The sequence below is a fragment of the Grammomys surdaster genome, unplaced genomic scaffold (assembly GCF_004785775.1).
Source record: "Grammomys surdaster isolate TR1022 unplaced genomic scaffold, NIH_TR_1.0 372, whole genome shotgun sequence".
Lineage (NCBI taxonomy): Eukaryota > Metazoa > Chordata > Mammalia > Rodentia > Muridae > Grammomys > Grammomys surdaster.
The window spans coordinates 10,513,557-10,532,064 of NW_021604791.1; the positions used below are offsets into that span (position 1 = coordinate 10,513,557).

The 18,508-nt window shown below is 42.1% G+C and overlaps 1 protein-coding gene across 2 annotated transcripts in view; it reads left to right on the plus strand.

Annotated features, from left to right (window-relative positions):
• Positions 1 to 18,508, plus strand: part of Corin (corin, serine peptidase) — a 200,043-nt gene that overhangs the window by 94,714 nt on the left and 86,821 nt on the right. The window lies entirely within an intron of this gene.

Sequence of the window (18,508 nt, forward strand, 5' to 3'; positions counted from 1 at the left end):
AGAGAGAGAGAGAGAGAGAGAGAGAGAGAGAGAGAGAGAGAGAGAGACTCAGAGACACACAGACTCATGACACAGACTCACAAACACTCCTTTCATTTTCTTCCAATTTGAATTTTAAGTTGTAAGATATGTACTAGCCAGCCTGGTTGCCTGATTGTCTCTTCTCTCCTTCAAGATTTTCTCATCTGAGTAAATAATAACTTTAGTCTTGTCATTCCAGACCCAAACTTGGGTTATTTTTGAATCTCCTTTTATCCCACAAATAAAGTTAACTTCAATAAAGTTTATGGGATTTGTCTGTCAAAATACATGAGTGAACCAACCAGTGACCAATCGGTATCTCCACAACCACCACCTGAGTCATGTCATCCTGGTTCAAGCTGAGCTACCCTTCTTGTCCTTTGTTGGCTCCCTTACTGCCATACTGTGTTCCTGGAGTTCAGAAAAGAGTCAGAATATAGATCGGGCTGGCCTTGATTGATTGTAAGCGTGCACCACTTCAGCCAACTTAAAAGTCCTTTGGAAGAATTGATCCATGACTAAAATAACAAGAACCACCATCACCTGTATTGCTTCTCTTCCTCACCTATACCTTAAAATCCAGGTACTTGGGAGGCTCATGGAAAGAGTTTAAGGCCAGCCTGATCTACTCAGATTCTCCACACAGCAGCAAAAAGGACATCTTTGAAATGTTCACATTCCTCTTCCGAAAAAAATTCTAAACTCTACCTATCTCATTCAGCATTAAGACCATCAGACCAGATAAACACAAGAGTCCCCCATCAGACTGCTGTACGACACAATCTGAGAAATGATAGTCACACAGAACTCAGTTTGAACCATCTTCTGTGGACCTGCACTGCAGATGTCCTGCTCTTCCTCTTCAGATCCTGTCACTTCTCTGTCTTCTCACTCAAGACTTTAACTTTTTGCATTCTAGGCTCCAGCTAGTCTGTTCCATTTGTCCACACTAATGTATATATGTGTGTATGTTTACATGTATCTGCACATATGCATATATAATCTACATCGACGTATATTTCTCTGTACATGCCAGTACCTGTCTGTAAGGCAGGATATTCTGGTGAAGGGAAGGTGGGAGAAACACTATGCACGTAACCGCGGTTCTTGTTGTTTCATCCATGGGTCAATTCTTCTGAAGAACTTCCAAGCCAGCCATGCGTGCTTAAAATCCCAGCACTCAGGAGGTTCACGGAGGAGTGTGAAGCCAGCTTTATTTACATAGAATCTCCTGTCTCAAGAAAACCAAACCAAGTCAAACTAAACCAAACCAAACAAACAACAGCAGCAAAAGAGAGAAACTTCTAGATTGACCTCTCTGGAATTAGAATTTGATCTTGCTCTGCATTGAAACGTATTTTCTCTGAAACCATCTCACTCTGACATTGCTTTGCTCCGTGGAGCAGTGAACCTGTACATGTTGGATGGTTCTATGAGAACCACAGTCTCATTCTGCCTTTGCTGTGTGCATACCCAGCCAGAAAAAGCAAGGCCAATCAAAACTCTTTCCTGTCGAGCCTGGGGGCCGCCCGTTCCCTCTGGGCTCTGTCACTCTTGTGTATTGATTGTTTGCGATTAAATTTCTATTTCCTGCCAAGTACTGCTTTGCTTGAAGTAGTACAGTACTTTCTGAAAGGAAATGGGAGGATTGCTCTCCTCACTCATGCCCATTTGCCACACTCTGGGCAAGACGCTGAAATCAGGAAGTCAAGACCATAGATTGGTCCCAGTGTTCCTTACTGTTGTGCTCAGCATCCAGATACCAAGGACATCTATCTACTCCTGGCTCAGTGTTTCTCTCCAAATCAGAAATCTTATTTGTGATTCAGATTCCAGTAAAATGTGAGAACATTCAATGACAGGGCGAAAACTCTCACTAGAAACACAGTGCAATGCTAAGCCCATTTTGATGGATGGTCCAACTAGAACTCTTCAGTAAGTGTGTCGCTGTGTATATATATTCAGACCATCATCGATTTTAATTTTAAACTAGCTTCATATCCCCTCTGTTGGTCAACTTATTCCTATAGGATACACCCTATACCACCAGGTGCAAACACTTTCCTTCCTTCCCTTTCACAGGGGAGGACAGTTTCCTGTCTCTGTTTGGTGAGGTCAGGTTCACTAAGCACAAGCAGTCCTTGGAGCTGGGCTAGAGCGATCTATTACTTTTTGTCTGAATTAATTTCTATTTCTCCTCTCTCACAGAATTTCATTTTGGCTCAATATCTAGTTAATACTTAAAATTAATAGTCTCCGAAACAACACCGTATAAGAAAATAGAAATTACTGCTTTTAAAATCGTTCTCTGTGTTATGAGACTAAGTATCAATAGTTTCCCTTTGATTACCTTATCACACTGATTTTGATTTGAGTATATGTAAATATCCGTAAATAGTCATCATGCTTAAATGTGAGATTAATCGGGAATTAATATTTTGATATTTGTCTTGCTTGGTGGATTTTTGTTTTTAAAGAACAGGTTTGTGGATTTTGAGGGGTGTCTCTGAGGCTAAGAGCGCTCACTGCTCTTCCAGAGGACCTGAGTTCGGTTTCCAGTACCCATACTGGGCAGCTCACAACTGTCTGCAGCTCCACCTCCAAGACATCTAAGACCCCTGGCCTCCACAGATGCCTGTACTCACGTGCGCTCATCTATACACACATACCTGCACCACGTGTATACATCCCTACACAGATGCCTGAACTCCTGTGTGCTCATCCATTCATAGATACTATACCGTGTGTCTGTCCCCACAGAGATACCTACACTCACCTGTGCTCATCCATACACAGATACCTAAACCATGTGTATATCCCCACACAAAGATACCCACACTCATGTAGACATAGCGAGCTTATTGATCAGCGCTATGACATTGACAGTGATGGGTTAACCTAAGTTTTTATTTTTAAATTTGCACATAATACGATACACCGTTGCGTGAACAGTTCCATAGGTTTCGACATTCCATATAGTTTTCTAACCACTAACAAAACCAGGTAGCAGATCGTTATAAAGCAGTTCTCTCAAGACTTGTCTCGCTATCTTTTATCCCAACCCCGTGCCCCTTGCATTCCTGACAACCCCTGGGAATCACCCCGCCAGGCCCTGTGCTTTGCTCTCCTATCTTGTTACATAAATACAGACTCACACCATAGGCCACCCTGAAGCTACCTTCTTTCACTTAGCATGGTACCTTCAGCATTCAACCGTGCTACCCTATGTATCGATGATTTACTTTTATAACGCTTACTAATAGTCCACTGTGTGGATGGATTTCAATTCATTTACTCATTCGCTTATTGAAGGATATTTAGTATTCCCCCTGGGGGTTCTTGTAGTTATAAAGATTACTGCTCATAGTTATGAAAAATGCTTATTCGTGTGTGTGATGTGTGTGTTTGTGTGTGATGTGTACGTTTCTGTGCATGTCATGTGACATGTGTGTGTGTGTGTGTCAGAGAGGGGGGGGAGGGAGGGAGGGAGAGCGCTGTAGCTATCCCGGCTAGGGATACTACAGGAGATCCTGTAGCCCCAGGATCCTCTTGTCTGATCTAAGGACAGAGCCTCATACCAACACCATGAAGACTCAACCTCTGAGAGTTTCTATCATGAATTTTATCAAATTGCAATGATCATACGGTTTTTTAGTATGTTAATGTGAGAATGTTTTATTGCTTTACCTTGTGCTCCCTGAAAATTGCTTTTTGTCTGGCTGTTGTGTGTCGAGGAGTGGTTTTCTTCGTGTTTATCCTATGCAAATTTTGCTGAGGAGCTTAGTCTAAATTTATACCTCTCATTAGACTGGACATGGTTATAATAGATGCTTTAAATTTATCAAATAATTTCAATATCTAGGTCACCTCAGATGTGAAGCCTGTTGGATATATATATGAAGTTTGCCGGTGTTGTGTGACTATGAAGTCTCATTGCCCTTTGTCCATGTGCTTGCTTCATTAACTCAGTGTCACTTAGTTAGAGTCAGCTCCCATGCCCCATTGACCCCTGTGGACTTTTAATTCCATGGCAGGACTTTTCCAGGAAAGAGACTGGGGCTTGGCTGTGGACCGCACTGGTGGTTGCTTTTCAGATCTCTGCTTCTCTACACATCAGGTCCATGCACGCAGGCCTGGAGCCTAAGCTAGCACTCGGGCCAGTGCTTTAACAACTGTCGCTCCTCCAGAAACACGAGAAGGTGTCTGGGAAAGGGATAGGACATGAGGGGGGTCAGGGATATATATTTAATTAAGATAAAAGAAAATAAAAAAAATTGCTCTTGGATCACTTCTTTTTCTGTGATTTTGCTGTATTTCTCTGACTCCTGTGGACCCTTCAGCCTGACCAGGGCCGACAGCAAACTCGGCTGTTGTTGTTACTGTTCTTTACACATGTGGCTTCAGGACTGCAGCTCTCTTCCAGAGAAACTCCAAGGCCGAAAGCCGTGTTAAGGGTCCCCATCCTGTCTGCTTTACTGGAGCCCTTCCTCCGGCTCCTCCAACCATGCTCTATTTATAGGTGTGGTGTATTTATATGGATGGCATATGTCACTTGGTCCCACCTGCTGCCCACGTCCACATTTATCCCACCCCCACTATATTTGGGGAGATATAGATGGAAAACCAGGACACTCACCATCACTCCGTGCTCCTTCTGCTCTTCTTTCACTCCCAGGCATGGAGGATCATCGCTTTGTCTATTGCAGCCTTGAGTTTTAGTTATGGCCAGAGGGCGAGGCAAAGCAGAGCACTCTTACTCAACCTTAGCTATAATTGGCAGCTGAGAAACCTCACCTTTCACTTCTAATTTTAATGTATATATACTTGGACAGACAGACAGACAGACTGGCAGGCTTGACAGGAGTTTCACTGCCGTCTGTCCGTGTTGTTTCAGCTTCACTCTGAAGCATGGCGGAACTTATCCCTGACAATACTTGGGGATGAGAAGGCAAGGAAGCTGAGTGGGAGAGCTAGTTTGATTGTTTTTGTGCTTAGGGTCCCGGATGTTGTTAATCCCAGGATAATGGGCAGTGTCAGGTTGGGAATGAATAAGGGCCGTGTCTTTCCTTTGGTCAGTTGGAAAGGGGCATTGTAAGAAGAGGCGACAAAAGAAAAAAATATTGAGGACATCACCCTGATGATGGCTTCCAACATGTGACCCCCCCAGTGCTACTGGAGTGAAACTGGAGGCAGAGACAGAAGAATCTTGGGACGCTCGTTGTCTAATTAGTCTAACATATGCAATGGCAACAGGCTATCTCAAACAAGGTGGAAGACAGGGACTGAGACCTGAGGTTGTCCTTTGACCTCCACGCAGGCAGCATTATATGTGGGTGCCGTCATACAACACATACAACTATCTCTGACTGTATACGCAAGGAAAGCGCTTGCTTAATAGAAATGTACTTCATAATCAGAAAGTGACAACTGGTGTAGTAATGTTCTGGCCATCCTTTTAAAATGATGCTCTGTATTTGCAGGCAGATGCATATATGATGAAGCATGCAAATTTTTACATTAATATACCTGCAAAACATCAAGAACAGAAAAGTTCTGAGTAATTGAGAAGATAGGTTACTTAAAAATAAAGCCCCATAAAATATGCCATGTGTATAAATAGAATAGCACTCATTATCCATGTACGTGATCAGGTAAGATTGCACATGAATGACAGCTTCCCTCTCCTTCTTCATGGACATATCCTCATCTTTCTTGTCTTGATTGCTTGTTTGTGAATCTCAAAACAAGGCATAGGAAAAATGCAGTCATTTGCTTTAGAACTGCTGACGTCAACCTGGTAGGTGGAAATTTCGATGTTTGGTTTCATTCATCTTGTACAAGACGTCAGTGATGTCTGGCTTAATCTAGGAGAAGAATTTGCCCTGAAAATAAGTCACTTGGATGGATGGCTTCTAAATTAAGGCAACATGAATGTTTAGATTTGCCCAGTATAGAACAGCTGTGGCAAAAATAAAAGAGCCTCGGAATATTTTTCTCTCAAAAAGTCTCTTTTTCTGGATGTTAGATGCAGATGCAGACATGAGTGTACTGACCATTTATTCATCTTCTGTTCATAGCATATTCGTGCTATTTATGTGAAGCAGAGCAATCCAAGTTGATTTGATTGGAGACTGGATACCAAGAAAGGCCTACAGTCGGGTTTCATACTCCCAATGAGCCTAAGCACCTGCCCTGAGAACCAACTCAAGTGGGAAGCACAGTGTGTTTCAGATGAACACTGACCACTCCAAAATCTTAGGAAATGCTTCTGTCCACAGACTAGGGTACAGAGTTTCCTAAAGGGTTAATATTTTCTCAAATTGCCTAACACAGCATGTGGCCCCCTGGGATCAGAGTTTTTCCTTCATAGGATTTTGTGAAATATTATTCTTCTGCGTTGTTAAGCTGTTTCCAATTTTCTCCGTTTGACATTTCTGAAGACTCCCTGCTAAGTGTAACTTTTGAACAGAGGATTTTTTTTGCAGATTTTAAAGGATATAATCTGAAGACTGCAAAATGTCTTGCTTAACTGTGAAACTCAACAGCCAGAGGATTAATGCTGGAACATGGCAATAAAACAAATAGTGGACTGTTGTTCTGGAGGAAAAACAAAACTATTTCATATGATTTAATAGCTTTGTTTATCTGAACAAATTACAGTATTATTAAGAGCTAAGTGAAAGAGAATTATTCTCACATTTTCCCCCCTCAGAACATAGCTTAAGGAAATGCATTAGCTCTGCCAAAAACCAGACTTATAACAAATTTAGTGATGGATCTAATTTGCTTTTATTTGTAACTTATCAATTAGGGCAGCCTCCATCCCACAGAACAGAAAGAGAACTCTCATCAGGAAGTAGCAGAGGCAGACGTTTTATAGGCTGAGCAAAGGAGTCAGCCATAGGCGGGCACTAGCTGTTGTCATGTTACCTCTTCTAAGCTTTGAAGTAGAGGGGACTTCATTAGGATGCTTTCTCAGGTGGACAGTATCTTGTCTACAGAAACCAGAACAAAATTACTGGTCTGTTTTGGAAAGGGAACCTATCCTCTCTGAAGATTCCATTTGTTTATGTGGCATTTAGCCCGGATGACACTGTTTCGATTTTTAGCCTGGTCCATTGGAGCTGATGAAGGGACTGAGTCTAAAACAACAGCCTCCCCATTACCTGTATCATAATTTCTCTATTTCTGCTAGGTATGGACAAAACTTAAGACTGTAGCACTAATCTCAGTTCCGGCTTCCCCATGCAGTGTGCTGTCTCCTGGCAACAGTGACCCCACACTCACGCATTTATTTCTGGTCTAGTCACCCCAACCAAAGACAGACTATCTTACATTCAATGATGCGAAGATTCCAGATATTGAAAGCGTTTGAGAGGTCACAGTGCCATAGTAGTAATACCATTGTGACGACTCAGAGGGTAATATCAAATGCTCCCAGTTTGCCAGCTTCTTTATAAAGCCAAGCAAAATGGAACAGATCAAAAGTGGTCCAGATGAAAAGTTTATCCAACCAAGTTGAAGGGCCCGTGTGTTAAGATTTGCAGTGAAGTGAATTTTGCAGCCAAGTCTCTGCATTACCAGCATATTTATCCACATATATTAAGAAATATAAGCCACTACATAGATTTCCCCTCCTTCAGTTGGTGGGCAGCAAATCCTACACCTCATGACCGTGTTTAATTAGCAAAAGGTGCCAACAAATGGCTTAGAAGCCTACTGTCTATAAAAAGGGCTCCCAGTAATATACGAAGGGCCCCAATGCAGCTAAAATAGTCTCTGAAAAGTCAGTGGTGCCTCTTCAGTTGTGGAAAAATTCAAGTCTGATGCGACAGATTCAACTCTCTGTCACACTGACTAACCACAGACCTTACTGATTGGAAGATTCAAACTGTAACGTTCTTCTGTCTCATGAAAGACATAAGAATAAGCAAGGCCGTGAGAGGCAGTGAGACTCGAGATGAAGAGGTTCAGTTTCTCATCCTGATTCACAGTTTGCCTTCTCTGCCTTAGACATGAGAATTGTGGTCAATTGTTTCCATACTTGTTCCCATTTGCACATGTCCACAGTTCATAAGGACTGTGCCCTGAAATTCACATCAGGGTGTGTGGCTTCAGCTCACAGGCTCTTAGCACCAAAGAACTTCTTACTCTCTGTGATTTCATGAGAGAAAATTGGTCTGGAGGAAAATTCAGGATCCAGTTAAGTTTATAGGAAGATAATGATTCAAAATTGAGTGGCGGAGGCCGAGGCTGAGAGCACTGGCTGCTCTTCCAGAGGTCCTGAGTTCAAGGTGGCTTACAACCATCTACAGTGACATCTGGCGCCCTCTTCTGGCATGAGGACATATATGCAGGCAGAACACTTCATAATAGATAAATCTTCAAAACAAAACAAAACAAAACAAACAAAACTGAGTGACAGGACTACAGCCTAACAGATGCACTTCTGAAATAAGATCTTCCCTCTCTGGATCTTTCCCATTTCTACAAAAAATAGAGCAAGGCGATGACTTTCCTTGCCACTGTTACAAAATACTCAGCAGAATCAACTCGGGGGAGGAAAGATTGATTCAGGCTCCCAGTTTCACACAGATGGTTGTAGAGATACCCACAGCAGTGGAGCAGTGCCTGGCTCACATCCCACTGGGTCAGAGGTCAACCAGGCTGTACTGGAGTTGAGGATTCTATAGCCTTCGAGGGCTGGCTCCTCATATAGCTTGTGTTAATAGACTGCGCCCCACTCCTAAAGCTGCTACAACCTCGTAACACAGGATCATTGGTAGGGACCAAATATTCAAATGAATGAGCCTGAGGAGGCGTTCTCACGTTCAGACTATACATGACTGATGAGCCCTCAGTCTTAAACAGGGCAGCCGTATCGTATCACAGTCCCTCAAAAGCCCCAAGACAGGGCAGAGCAATTTAAGAAGATGGGTAAGAGTGTCAGGAAATGCTGCCACCGAGGTATGACATTGTCGCTGAAACTGTGAACATATAGCAGCCATCCCTAGCTGCACACGTGTGGGCTCTTAGACATTCCATCATGGAGTCAAAGTCCTACAAGCCACACAAACAGCAGCAATGACGACTTCAGGCTGTAGTGTTCCAGTTCTCCAGTAAGCAGTGGTCAGAGTCTACAAAGTCCACAACCCTATCCAGTCGCAGATAAGGCCAAGTCTGTTGGCAGGCTGAGATGCATGCTTGGGCAAAGTCTCCTCTCTCTGTTGTAATTTCCACTTCTGGCAGTGACTCAACAGCTCCTACAAGTCCCAACAGCCAGATGTTCTCTCAAATAATACTCAGTACCCATCCCAAGGTCGTGTGCTGTCCCTCACAGCACAATCTAACCATGGATTTGGAAGCCAAAAAGACTAGGGGACCAAAAAGAAGGCAGGTTATACTCAAGGGGTGCCCACTGTTCCTCCATAGCCCTCAGGACAACAAGGGAAAGGCAAGGGACCTGGGAACAGAGGTCTATGTATATAGTCTTTAGCAGAGCTGCCTGGTTCCTACTATTGGTCGCTAGAACTATCAGAAGACTTTTTTTTAATATTTAGTTTTAAATCTTTGTGTGTGTGTGTGTGCAATTCACAGATTTGAATGTCTTCCAATCTGCAAAAATGGGATGAGAGCTCCCAGGGGCAATAGCAGAGCAGGGGACATAAGATCGGGACAGCATAGTATAACTGTAGAGGAAACCTGAGTGGCTAACATCAGCTTACTTCAGATGACACTTCTGTAAGGATTTGAAGCTCAGAAGAGCATCCTTACTACTCTGACACGGGGACCCCAGAATCTCCTATTTTAGGAAAAACTGATCTATCTGGGGCTACATACGCATAACTGCAGTTTTAGTTGCTTATGTGGAATTTAGCATGATGGACTTCACTGTGATTCTCAGCCTGGTCCAATGGGGCTTACTGCAGGAACCAAAGGATGGCCTCTCATACATTTTGTTTAATAAACCTATTCAACAGAGACTTACACCACTGTGCCATTGCTATATTATCAAAGTTTATGAAGGGGCTGGAGAGATAGCTCAGCAGTTAAGAGCACTGGTACTCTGTTGTATAGTACTAGTGTTTGGTTCTTAGCGTCCTTGGCAAGTGGCCTACAGATCTAGGGGATTTGATGCCCTCTCTGGCCTCTGCAGACACTGAATTCATGTGGGGCATATACAGAGAAACAGGCACACTCACATACACGTCACTACAAATAAATAACACTTTCCCAAAGGTTTATGAAGTAACCACTTGATGCCGGGTATTGTTTCCCACACTGGAGGACTTGGGAGGAAACAGGATGGATAAAGTTCCTGTTTTCAAAGATTCAGAGAGCAGAGAATTTGATGAACTTCTGGGGAAAGGAAAAGATAGGAGGGATCCCGGCCACCATACTTCTGATTTTCACAGTCCCTCTTTCATAAGAATTTTATTTATTGATATTCTATGAGAATTTTATTTGTTTATACTCTAACTAATAAGCATTCCTTTTCTTTCCATGCCAATACATATAGTGCAGTTCTTTTCAATGTCCTACTCTTTCAGCAGACATTTTATTTTTAAAGATGTGAAAGTGATGGTCATTGTGCTCACCACCATGGAAACCCTGGGAAAAAAAAGAGTTTGGAAGGAAGGATAAACACTTGGATCCGTGAAATTCCAGGCTCTCTCACTGAGTGTAAGTGCCTGGATTTCAGTCTAGTTTGAGGCTAAGTGAATAGCAACTAGGGAGTCCTTAGAACACACAGTGGGCTAAAATTCCTGCCCTAACAAGAGAAGGAAAGGTAAAGGGCAGAGCAAGCAGGCAGGAGGAGGGAACAGCGTGGAGCACCTCACGTGTGGCTTGTGGGAACACAGCTGACTCCCTCTGCCTTCCTTGGGCTCACAGGGGTCAGGGGTGATGGATGGTTCAGTATAGAATACTGTCAACACGGTTGAAGAAATATTCAAACTTCAGTGTATACTTCTTTGCTTCCTAGGCAATGTAAATTAGTAAGCTGGATCCATTCTAGGTTTGGGTAATTAGAAAGAAATGGCAGGAAACCCATGAAGATAGCATGGGTCATGACATTTTACGTGAGGATAGAAAACACATACACTGTATGTGTATATCAGTCTAAAACTCAACGTTTCCTAGATCATAGCTTGAATTAGGTTGCAACAATGCCAGTGTTCTGTCATCTGTTTAAAATGAAATTGTTGTTTTGTTTGTTTGTTTCAGATAGGGTCTCACTGTGCAACCTTGGCTGGCCTGGAAGGCCTGGAGCTCCTTATGAGACCAAGCTGCCCTGAATTTGTGTTGATCTCCTGACCCTGTCTCCTAGGTGTTAGGGTTACAGGGCTACACCACCAGGGCACACATAAAGCAAAGTTCGTATAGTTATAAGGATACCAACAATAATAGCTAATGTTGACTGCATGCATGGTGGGTACCATATTTTCTGTATTGGATATTGTATATGCCCTGTTTTAATTTTCAACATAACCTAGTCAATATATTTTGTTACCCTTATAGAAAAAGAAACCAAGGCTTATCACCTAATCATACTTTCTGACACAATTTACCATCATTCTTTATATATTTTTGAATGAGAATGACTACATCTTCTTTAGGAAAAAGAAAAAACAAAGAGCCCTGATGTAACCTTACATTTGTGTTGTAGCAGGGAGTCTGTCTTACTGTAATTGGTGTGGATGGAAAAACACACTTCTTGCCTTCAAAGGCATAAGAGATAGTTTATTCTGGAGCCAAATACGAGTGACCACGGACTAGGAACATGGATATAGTTTGCTTTGAATTCCATGTTTCAACCTAGTAATAGTTTGCTCACTTTTTTTTGTATTAGCAGAAGAACAAAGAAAACAATAAATCAAGGATATATTGTTGGAAGCATTAAGTAGGCTGTTATAAAAAGTGGAAATCCAGCTATAGGCCTCAGATACTGTCTGACAGCCTTGGTAGGGTTTTGATTGGTGGAAACCAGCACCTGCTAAGATAACACACTTTGATAAATTTTAATTAGGTCCTGGACCTGTCACATTCCAACTGTCCTCCCATCCTGGAAGGTCTGATTAGTTAGTGAGATCTGCCACTTCTGTCTGGGAATTGCTGTTTATTTAGTATTAAGAATGGTAGCTGAGGCAGTGCTCGGTGCCAACGTTGTGGATCATTTTGACAGAGTCAGAAGCCGATGGCACCCCCATGTGCAGGCTTCCCCTGTACTTGACGTCTGTGCTTATCAGAAGCCGAACTTCCTTCTTAGATGCCATCGCTGTTTGTCCTCCCGTACTCGGTGTCATTTCATTGGTGACATAAGGCAAGGCTGTGTCTGTCGTATAGTAACCATACAACTATAGAACTGGAGTAAGTGTCCTGGTCTGTTTCATCCTTGGCATGGCCTCTGACCTGATAGCAATGGGAATTCCTCTCAGAGCAGTCATGAAATGGACCAGTATATTTATCTTATTTAATTCTCTTTTGTTGTGTGTGTGTGTGTGTGTGTGTACATATGTGTGTATGTGTGTGTTTGTGTGTGTGCATATATATGTATATATATACATATATATATGTGTGTACATATATGTATACATATACATGAGTGTGTGTATGTGTGTGCATGTAGAGATCAGACAACCTCAAGTGCTGTTCCTCAGACACCACTCACCCTTATTTCGAGACAGTTTCTTATAGGCCTGAAATTCTTCAAGTAGATTCACTACTGGCTCTCAGTTAGGCCCAGTGATCTGTCTGTTTCTTCTTCCGAGTAGGATCATGAGTCTGTGGCACTTACTGCGCATGGCTTAGTTAACGTGAGTCCTGGGGATCCAATACAGGCCCTTGTGTCACAGATACACATTTTACTAGCTAAGCTACTTCCCCAGCCTCCCCTCCCCCTCTTTTTTAAGACAGGATCTCAAGTAGCCCCAGGGTGTCCTTGAACCTGATATTTAGCTGAAGCTGACTTTGAACTTCTGTTCTTCCCGTTGCGCTTTCTGAAGTCCTGGGGTTGTGGATGTGCACTGTTACAGGCAGATTTTTATCTGTGCTCTCATAACAGAGTAGAGTTAAATTCGAGGGAAACACTCCAGGTTTTTTTCCTGCCCATGCCTCATAGAGGTCTAGGAGATGAAGCAAAGAAAAGAAAAAATACACACGTTTCTACTTGCTGAATGTACCTCTTCCCGTCTTATAGTCAGTCTCTTGTTGAGTTCCCATCTGTGGACCAAAGAAGACGGCTCCTGGGCCTAACAAGTTCAGTAGAACCGCACACCAGGGGGGAGGACCACTGCCCACGCTGTGAGCCAGTGCTGGAAGTTTCAGCAACAGGATGTGTGTGAGGTGGGCAGTGAATCAAAGGGACGTTCAAAGGACTTCTTGGCTGGGAGAGATAGAGTGGTCAGAAAGGAATGGTGGGAAGGCTGGAGGAGGCCTTTGAAGCTGAGGTCCAGGAGTCTGCTCCTGATAAGGAGAACACTAGCGTGGGGATGGTGACCTGTCCGAAGCTGGGAGTGAGAGAAAACAGTTTCATCCGCTGATGAAGTGGAATATATTCTGGTTGTTGTTGCCTGAGCTGGCTGGGAGATTTAGTGGGAAGCCCAGAAGGACAATGGAAAGTAAACGACAAAGATCTGCGAAACTTTGTTTCGATACAAAGTTCCTTTTCCTTTAAGCAAATGAAACAAAATATCTCTTGTTAAGGCACAGCCATCCTTTTGATGTTACTGATTTATTTTTAATAGGAACCTTTAGTTCTGAGTTTTGTAGTACTTCTTCCATGGGGATTTTAAACAATATCAGTTACAACGTGTACATATTTCTCTTTCTGTGTCAAGGAAGGTAATAGGTATCATTCCTGTGGTTAACATTTTCCTTCTAATGGTGTGAAAGTGCTTTCACCTCGGTTAGCCTCTTAGTCCTTTGCAAAGAATCAACATTACTTTGTGATAACTGAAGCCTCTCTTGAAAGAGTAGATAGAAGCAAAGTGACAAAAGAAACAAAGGAAGTTTTTCTCAACTGTGTTTATTATAATTGTATTACAAGATAAAAAGTACTTTATGAAACTAAAAAGAATCACTCTATATATTTATACATATACATACATATTCTGTGTGCTTTAGTATACTACTGAGTTGGAATCCTTTAAATGAGAAGCCATCCTTTTTGTACAAGAATTAAGTTTAGGAAATGATAGAGGCACCCTGACGTTGCTGAGTTAACGGTGCTGCCTGTGTCTCTGAAGAGGGCAATGGTGTTGAAATGACTTCTTATTTCACTGTCTTGCTAACTGAAAGCCCTCTGAGTAGAAGACATTACATCCATAAATCTCTCATGACTCAATCTTTCCTTCCTTCACATGGCTCATTTTATACATGTATTTTCTTTTCAAAACTCATTCCCTGAAACAAAAGTTCAGGTGTGAAAGCCAAAGAGAAACCAAATATTGGGAAATCTCAGCTGGCTCACAGAAATCCTGACTGTCCTGTCATTGTACAAATGGAGCAGATGTTGTGAGCCGATGTGAGACAGTGAACCCAGCGCTCCCACGTAGTGCCCCGTTACTCTTTAGTGTCTCCACTGGTGGCTTGCCTCTTAAACAACCAACTTACTAAGGAGCAACATAAACATTAGAGGAAATAAAGTGCTCCATTTAGCTCAATTGAGTATGTCAAATGAGAACTTGAATAGCCCCATTAACGCTTGAGGTTGGGACGTCGTCTAGTTCTCTTTCTGTTCTGCAATACCTCCTGCCAAACAGATGCAGACTGAAGACTTCTCGCTAAATCTCCCTAGAGGATGCTTGACCAGTGTTCCTTGGCAACCCCACCCGGATCTGTCATACTTTGAAGAAAATAGTCCAGGCCTCCAATTGCTAAAGGGGATTGTTTTAAATGTGTCCTTACAGGAGGGGAGACACGTAAGTAAGTAGCTTCCTCCACGAGCCCCTCCTCTCTCTGTCTGAGGCTAGCATCATCAGCAAGACCAGATGCAGCCAGGTAGACTGGTGAGCATGTTTGGTTTTTTGCAGCTTACCGCTGGCTTTGATTCTGATTTTTAAGGGTAGTGCCTTGGGGAGATGGTGTCTGATGTAAAAATATTGCTTCCACGAATAAGATGTTCCACTTCATGTTAGTCAGCAGAGTTTGGAGGGAAATCTGTGGATCTTTTCAGGTTAGAATTCACTCCCTTTTTCCTCAGAGGTTTGGTTTTAGTAATTTTAACTTAAGCTTTGCCACTACTTCAGTTGTAGCTTCTACTTTCAATGTTGTTGTTTCACCAATACAGTTTTGAATTTTATTCTTTGATTAGCACTTCCTGGTTATTACTAAGGTGATAGTGAAACTTGCAATGTTACGGATTGAATAGGAACTGTCTCATCAAACACTGCTTTAATCTGTGAGTCACAAGAATAATGTTTAACACCCTGTCCCTACCGAGTACTCTTATTATCAGCCTGGCTTTCTAGAGCATTGGTAACAGCAAACTAAGGTCTATTGATTCAGAGTTATATTTCTCACGCTTCCTTTATTACGAAACTCTGTTGATGTGTTGTAGGTCAGAGGTCATCAGACTATAATCTGTCAGCTGAATGCAGCCTGTTGCTTTTTATTTTGTAAGTTGTATGGAACCACAGACACTTTCACTCCATTTTATATTGTTTACAGATGTCCTCACTCTTCAATGAGCAGCAAAACAGATACATGTCTATCACAAAAATCTTGGTCTTTTACTACTTTGATTTATATAGAAAAGTTTACCCACGTCTCTTCTAGAATAATCCACACTTGTTTCAGAGCACTTGATTGACAACTGGCCACCGTCATTTCTGTTATGGTTTGCATATGAGATGTAATCCACAGGTTTATCTTTTGAATGTTCCATCTCCAGTGGTGGTGCTGTTCTAGAAGGTTCTGGAAACTTTCAGAGGTAGGGGTTGATTGGAGAAAGTAGGTCCCTGGGAGTAGGTCCTTGGTGATATCTTGTCCCTGGCCCCTTCTCTGTTTCATTCCCTAATGAAAGACAGCCTCCACCATACACTCCTGCTATTATATGTTTTGGCCAAGTCCTTGGGGCCAATCATTAATTAGACCACTATTCTAAATAAATCCTTCATCCTTAAACTGTTCGCTTGCAGTCATCCCGACTTGAATATAATTAACAGAGTCCCATTTCTACTTCCCAAAGAGCTTCAGGAACTAGTCAATTAATTAGTCACGATTTTGGTTGTGTGATGCTCACTCTTTCCCCTTCATTTGCTTCCTTTGAGTATTAGAAGGCAGGATCATATCATTGAGGGTAGTTTTTAGTTTTAAAATCTCAAATCTAAATATTTGAGCTAATCATACCGTACCTCAAACACTTTAACAGATGTGTTTGGGATTAAATTTGGAGCTTGCAGAAATCTCTTTTGAGTGTGCTAGGCACCCATAGAAGTGTTTGCACCAAGGATGAACAGTAATGATTTGGCTGACCTAGCCAAGCTTTCTATATGCCAAGTATGGATAGCTTGTCTCTGTCTGTCATCTTCAAAAACACCTCTGTATCACTGGTGTGCATGTTCACACTTGTGTATTTGTGGTGCTGGGGCTTTCATCCAAGGCCTCACACGTGCTAAGCATAGCATGTATTCTATCACTGAGCTGCTCCCCAGACCCAAGAGTTACACATGTTAAAAGGTTCTGAGACTTGAAGACTGTTACAACGTTAAGACACAGAGCTGAGACCTGAAGCTAATGCTATCCCATGTTCTCTGTGTCTCTGCAAGCTTCACTTCTATTTTAACTTAGTCATTTGACTATCTGATGGCACCCCACTTATCTGGAGACTGTACCTCAGTTATATAGAACACAGCCAATGATTAAAAAAAGAAAGGAGAATGAAAAGGTTAATATCTAACACATACTCATTATGTCATTTAAAAAGAGGGATTCCCTGAAGTCTTCTTACAAAGTCCATTTGTCTTTTACTTTACAAATTCATTTTTTTTCTTTTTCATTTCCCCAATCTTCGTAATTAATGGTGAAGAAACTGAAAATGGGATGGGTAGAGTTCCCACAGCGGGGATATTGACACCAGTGGGAACAACGCTTGGGAGACTGTAAAGAAAAAGACTGACACATGGATTCTTGATGGCAATGAAGTCTCAGCTAGCTTAGCTTAAGGCTAACTTTATCCTGGGGACCTCCAAGCAGAGCCAAGAAACTATCTGCTCCTAGTAAGGACTCAGAGAGCATCAAGACAATGCTAAAAACATTTGCATGCTCAAATAAGACAGTGTACATCAAGTTTTCCATTCAATGGTACTTAAATGAAATTTACCCAAGGAATTAACACTCTTGAGCTGATACACTTCCACTATTTCCTTCCTTTAAAATGCTGAGTAAATGGAACACCAATGGGGCTCAGATTATTTAAGGAGATCTTACCCACATCAACACCTATCTCCTTCCACTTCTTAGGACTGCAGTGTCTCAGGATACCTACAGTCCACTTTCTGGTGGCAGCACAACTGGAGGTGTAGTAATTCAAAGCAGGACTTCTCAGTTTCATCTGCTTGGTAGATTTTCACCCCTCCTAATTATATCTTAACTTTTTCGATTGTCTCCCTGTGTTTCCCCATCATCTTAGACACAGTTTGATTTTATTTCTTTCCCCAAAGTAAAGGCGACTTCTCCTCTGCTTATAAAAACCGTACCCAGTTGTACATCACTGAGGGAAAGTTAATCTCAATACAAGAAGACTCATTTTTTCATTCTGGGAGAGAGAAACCCATGATCCCCAGGAATGAATGGAGCCCATCTTCACGTTGGCTGTGTCTTCCTTATCTCATTCTCCCCTGCGTGGATTCTTTGATTCTTCTCTCCAATGCTCAGGATTTCCGCATGCACTGGAAATACCTGGGAGACTGGTTTAATGACTCATACATCTTTGAGACAATATCTGACTTCATATATTTTGAAAAGATCTGCTAAAATTTCTCATAGAAACCAAATGTTCCAACAACAACAACAACAACAAAAAAGGACACCTTGTGCCTCTGTATCTGTGGGTCAGAGGAGAGAGGACTGTTGCCTAAACAATTAAGTACATGTCTTTGTTTTGATGACGGTATTAAGACATCAGTTCAGTGCTGTCACTCATACTAGAAAAGCGTAAGTTATTGAAAGCTCATTTGCTGTCTATCATGCTAATAATTTCATTCAACTAATAAATTGGTTATATTTAAAAGATACACTTCTAAATGAGTGATTTCAAATATGAAAGGCATTTCTAAGGAGGTGATGCCACGGGGATACATCTAGGCTGAGCTGCGTTACTGAAGTCAGTCATGTGTATATAGATCACATGCAAATGGTCCCCACTGTGGCAAGCACATCAGCTTCTCACTGGGATGTGAAGGGCTTGTCTCTCCCTGGGCACTTATGTCTTATGCCTGGACTTGCTGTTACTCTCTGATCAGCCCGGAAGGACATACTGGCATAA